We start from the raw sequence: 5,816 nt of genomic DNA on the forward strand, positions 1-5,816 counted from the left end.
TACATTCCCAATTGGGCCCCCAAGATAACGTATACTCTCATCTTAGCACGCGGAGAAGCATGCACTCTCGACTAGGCCCACAGATGAGCATACATTCACGGTTGGGTTACACTCCAATAGTCAACATGAGCAACCTTCCGAGTAAAATGTTCATTCGCGGCTAAGCCCGTAAGGAGCATCTTTCACCTCACATCGGAGTAGGCAAAACGACGGACGGAGAGAAGCAGTCACTCAATCCAGCTCAAGTTCAACCAACAGCCTGCGAAGAACTCGCTCGCTTGCTATGAACGCACCACATGCACTGCATCCACAGCATAGACGAGCCAAACACATGGAAGAGTAGCCTAGACCAGCAAGTCATGGCTGGGGGCAGCCGAAAGCTCCGCTACCCCAACAAAGGCAAATTCAGGAAGAAGTAGAGAGACTCTTGACCAAGCGATTGCATGATTTCCAAAGCAACGAGGTCACCGACAAGGCACTACGACGAAACATGACCAACATAAGCAGGTCACCCTTCACGGACGAGATCGAGCATGGAGAGCCTCCACGTGAGTTCAGCATGCCACATTTCACATCTTTCAAAATGGAGGAAGACCCGGAGAGACACTTAAAGCGCTACCGAAACGCAATGATCCTTTATCGAAACAACGATGATCTCATGTGCAAGATATTCACCACCACTCTACAAGGCGAGGCACAAGATTAGTTCTACACCCTGCCACCACAATCCATCTGGAATTTCTACGAACTTTCTTTGGTTTTCACCAAAGAATATTCATCCTATCACTCGATCAAAAAGAAATCCAACCATTTGTTTGACGTCAAGAAGGACCCAAAGGAGTCGTTTCATGACTATATGAGGAGGTTCAAAGTAGAGAAGGCAAGGATAGTTAGATGCAACGACTCGATAGCTAGAGCAGCCTTCCAAAAAAAGACTTCCAGCAGACCACCCGCTATTCAAAAAATTGATCATGAAAAAAGATCTAACTCTGGCAGACTCTTTAACTATGGCAAAGAAACATGCACTTTGGAACGAGGCTGGACAATGCACATTCAAAGACTTGAAGAAGTACCCGACGTCACATCCCTACTATCCAAACCGGAAGCAGATGAGGACTTATTCACGTGTTTGACGGTATCTAGAGCAGTAATAAGCTCTATCATCATGCGAGAAGAGTTGGGGCCCGACTACCTGTATTCTACAATTCAAAAGCTCTTCTCAATGCTATTAGAAATTCAAAAGTTAACTTTGGCAATAGTTGTTGTAACCTTAAAGCTCAAGTTTTACCTTCAAACGCATGCAGTCATCATCATGACGCACTATTCAGCCGAATCCAGACACGCGACAATAAAGGCGTAGACCTTGGTGGATGCAAAGTTTTCTGACGAATGCAACAACTCGGCCTAAAAGACATGCTAAGGGCAGATGAACATTGGAAGGAACACTCAGGAGCAAGTTTTGTCCTCGTCGCCCTAAAAGATTCTACATAAGAGCAACATGTACCAGCAGTTAAGCACTACCTCCTGCTGTGCGTCACACAGCCCTAGCCGACCCTTGCTCCATTATTCAGCTCTAGAGTGGCCCAATACCGGCAGTTGAGCATTTCTTGCCACATGTAACATGGCCCCAGTTCCACAGCTCCCTACCGTACCTTTACGCCTAACCTTGACAACGTAACAGAGCGGCCCAATTACGCCCCGAAGGTAGTTGAGCACATTTCAACCGCGCCTGCTCCACCCGATGGAGACTTCTGGCATTTGCATGTCGACAACGCATCCAACTACAAAGGTTTAGGAGCAGACATGATCCTTGTCATCCCAGGCGGTTCGATACCCCAACAGGCGATCATTCTAGGTTTCAAAGCATCTAACAACGAAGTAGAGTACAAAGCCCCACTAGTAGGACTTCGAATGACAAAAGACTTGGCAATGAAAAAGCTTTCAATTTATTCCGATTCCTAGCTAATCACCAGCCAGACTACTAGGAGCAAAGGCATGATGATTATGGCAACCGACTACTTCACCAAATAGGTAGAAGCAGAGCCCATGATGACCACGATTTAGACGGACATAGAGCGCTTCATATGAAGGAACATCATTTACCGATTTGGCATCCCTTAATCCATCGTCACCAACAACGGCTCGCAATTCGTGGCATCCCTTAATCAAGCAGGACATGTCTACGTCAAGATATTCTCAAGGCAATAGGCGAGCCAAAGTATCCACCAAGATGATCCTCGACTGCCGTAAAAAATCCCCCACCAGTAAGAAAAGAAAATGGCCAGACGAACTCCCTGGATGTCTATGGGCATATCGCACCACCAAAAGACGAGCAACCAAAATGAGATGGCTACAAGCTTAAATCTGGCAAAGGAGAAGTACGAGTAGACTATCACCCACATCGTAGCTTACTAGCAGCAGTTCCTCTCCAGCCACAACAAAAGGGCCAAGATCCCGCAGTTCCAGCCCAGAGATCTAGTCATAAGAAAAGCCTTCATCACTGCCAGCAGATAAGGCTCCAAAAAGATGAATCTCATATGGGAAGGTCTGTATAAGATTGGCAGAGTAGGTAGCAAAAGTAATTACACAACGAAAAAAAAAGATCGAAAAACAGTGGAGCGCCTACAATCTGAAGAGGTACCATGTGTGATCTCCCACTACATTAAAGCCCGAAGACTCAAGAAGCTCGATGGGCACCACCACACAAGCTGAGGACTATCCAGTTGTTATGCAGTTCCTACCTTACAGCTAAGTTCTCGTTCGTTTCACTCATTTTTCAATGAGGAATTTAGAAGTAATCACAACTTGGCTCGGCTGCATGCTTACAACAACTAATCACTCATGCACCTTAAAAAAAGATTGCGCCTTTCTTAGGGACTCATCGCAGGAATTGCGCCCCCCGATGGACGAACCATGCTCTCCAGTGCGAGAGGGTAAACTAATTGCTCTCCAGTGCGAGAAGGTAAACCAATTCCCCGACACCCATATGGGTCAACTCTCCAAGACGGGAGGATAAACTTTACACTCCTAATATCTAGACGTGGATGAGCTTGGCTGCCCTAGTATAACTAGATGCACGAAGGCTTGCATCGAGATTCCTAGAAGTAGCCATAATGGTCTTTTTCAAGGCTTAGCTAACTGAAGGATTTTGGGTCTCTTGGCTTAATTCGTGGGGAACCGGGCCCTAGAGATGAAGGGGGCACATTACGCAGTATGCCCTATAGATGGCTGCCATGGAACCTTAAAGCTGCTACCAAGTGTACTAAGGTAGCCTACGGATTCTAGAAAACTGCCTACGGCTTGCCTTCGAGCAGTAAAGCCTCGCTAGACTTATACAACTGCACATTCTTGTGAAAGGTTAAACAAGCTAGCATGCATATACGAATCTTTATCCACTGCCGACATGCTACGTAGTCGATAAGCTTCACCTCTGCCAAGCGCGAAACAACCTACACCAAGTCCTAAAGTGTTGTGATACTTGCTACGCAACCTACGGAATTGGAGAAAGTTAAGGTTAGCAGCCTAGTGGTTACACGGACTTGTCTGCTTCTGTAAGTAAGGCATCTGGCTGCCAACCTTATGGCTAAACAACTTTGCAAAGTTCTACATCAACACCTACAGCTGCATAGGCTACGCTAGCTTGTCTACTTATAAAAAAGTAGCATGCCTGCCACTGGTCTATGAAGTCTAAAGGTTAGGGCATGAACAAAAGAAGCGAAGATGAAGAAAAGCGAAGGAAAACATGTTTATAAACAATTAGCAAAGGCCGAAGGAGTTCAAGCAAAACAAGAGCTACAAGAAAAAGAAAATCCTAAAGACTACCTAGAAGACTACGACAACTTGGACATCCCACGACTACTCGGTCACCACACCTTCAGCAGCCGTAACGCTCTTAGCAACGGCATCAACCGACGCTTCACCCCCGGCTGCCCCAGCCTGGGCACCAACTTCTTCAACTACTTCACCAATGGAAGCCTCAAAAGTAAAAGCAAGCAAGTCTTCTGGAGAAATAGAGAAGGTCTCAAAACCTCATGCCCATCATTCTCACCCTTCAGCTGCTCATTCTTCTCAAGCAGACTAACACGGATGTGCTGTAGCTCATCCACTCCCTTTTTCAAACTTTCGTTGATCTTCAGTACATCTTGAAGTTCCAACACTTGGGGTTCAAATATATCGACGATTCTCTTGAAAGTGAATCACTTGATTATAAGCAGCAATCAACTCTTCATCCTTTGCATAAGCAGCAAAACGAAGCTCAGAAACTGCAAACTCAAGATCTTGAATCTGAGGTATGTAAAATCCAATCTTCTTCTCTGCACTTTCATACTTAACTTGGATTGCATCAAGCCTAGTCTTCAAGTCAACGATCTCGTGGCGTGCGGTCTCAAGCTGCAGAAAAGTGGGGGCAGAAATATTAGACCCTTTCAAAGCAACAAGTTTAGAATCCAACCTCTTGATCTCCTCGTCTGAGAAATAAGCTTCAGCTGCCATAGTCTTCGCCACCTCCTTGGCAGCCTTGCTGTATAGACATCATAGCAAGCGGAGCAGTCCTTCTATATTGGGTGGTATGCTTTGCAAAGGAACTTGGGCAAACAACCTTTCTACCGCCATCAACAGACTTGGCACAAGCGTCCATGTCTTCAAGCATATCTAGCTTCAAAGCACATAGATCTCAGCAGCCTCCCCAGAAGCAGGCTTAGTGAATTTCTCACAGTTGCCCACGCGAGCAGTCTCTTCCTTCCTAGCAGGATCAATCTCAGTAACAAAGGAAGTGGGCCTTGGCGCCACTTTAGCAGCAGAGTCCACCTTATCGCTCTTCATAATAGCAAGCCTCTCCAAAGGTGAACCGGACTTAGCTCCCAACAGACGTCTTGGTACAAAATTCGGCACTAAGGGCATGACATGACCTATATGCCGAACAATCCTATCAGCAATCATACTAGCCATTCTTAACATGGTAGGCGCCACATGCTCAGATTTAGCAGCCTCATTTTTCATCCTCTTGGAAAAAGTCAAGTCAATCACAAGCCTCGAGGCAGTCGGCGAACCCGCACGAGCAGCGAAAAAAGTCTTTGGTTTTTTCTCAGCTGGCATCTCTTGAGCAAGCAAGGAAGATCCTTTTTCCCACCTTCACTTGTAGCAGGATCCACAACAGTGATTGGACGAGCCAATGCATCCGCCTTGATCCTATCCACCTCATCTTTTGGGAGCAGCCCACGTTTATCCTGACGAAGAGAGTTAAAGTAGCCAACGCCATTCGTGGTACCCAGCAGGGGAGTTCAACCCAACATTCCAGCAGCTCATGAGGCCCGTAACCTCTTCATTTCTCTCAATCACTGGCCTAGCTCGCATCATGTCCAAAAGCCTAAAAGAACATGAGCCATATGACTCGCCTAGCACTGCACCTCAGCGTCACAATCTGCGGCCCTAGCCACACAAGCTGCCCTTGGTTCTAGCCAAGTCAAGCAGCTTAAAGCAGTGGTCCCTGCCACAATACCTCATCGGCCCATGCTGAGCAGACTCCTAGCCCATGCCAGCCGACGTGCTGCACCACCCAGACGGCTGCCCCGCAGTAGCACCATCCAAGAAGAAGACAAGGAAAATTGATGTTTTCTTAACTCAGTGTGGCACGAAGAAGACGAAGAAAGCAACGAAAGACGGTCATTTGCACATGCAAGATGTAAAAGATTGCTAGAGGAGAGGGAACAAATATCCTCTAAGCTATCTCTCTCTTGTAGGGTAGAATAAATCACTCTCCAAAGTTGATTTAATAACCCACTTAGGGTGGACTTAAATAGGATTTAAGAGAAATTTAT

The sequence above is a fragment of the Malus sylvestris genome, chromosome 16 (assembly GCF_916048215.2).
Source record: "Malus sylvestris chromosome 16, drMalSylv7.2, whole genome shotgun sequence".
Lineage (NCBI taxonomy): Eukaryota > Viridiplantae > Streptophyta > Magnoliopsida > Rosales > Rosaceae > Malus > Malus sylvestris.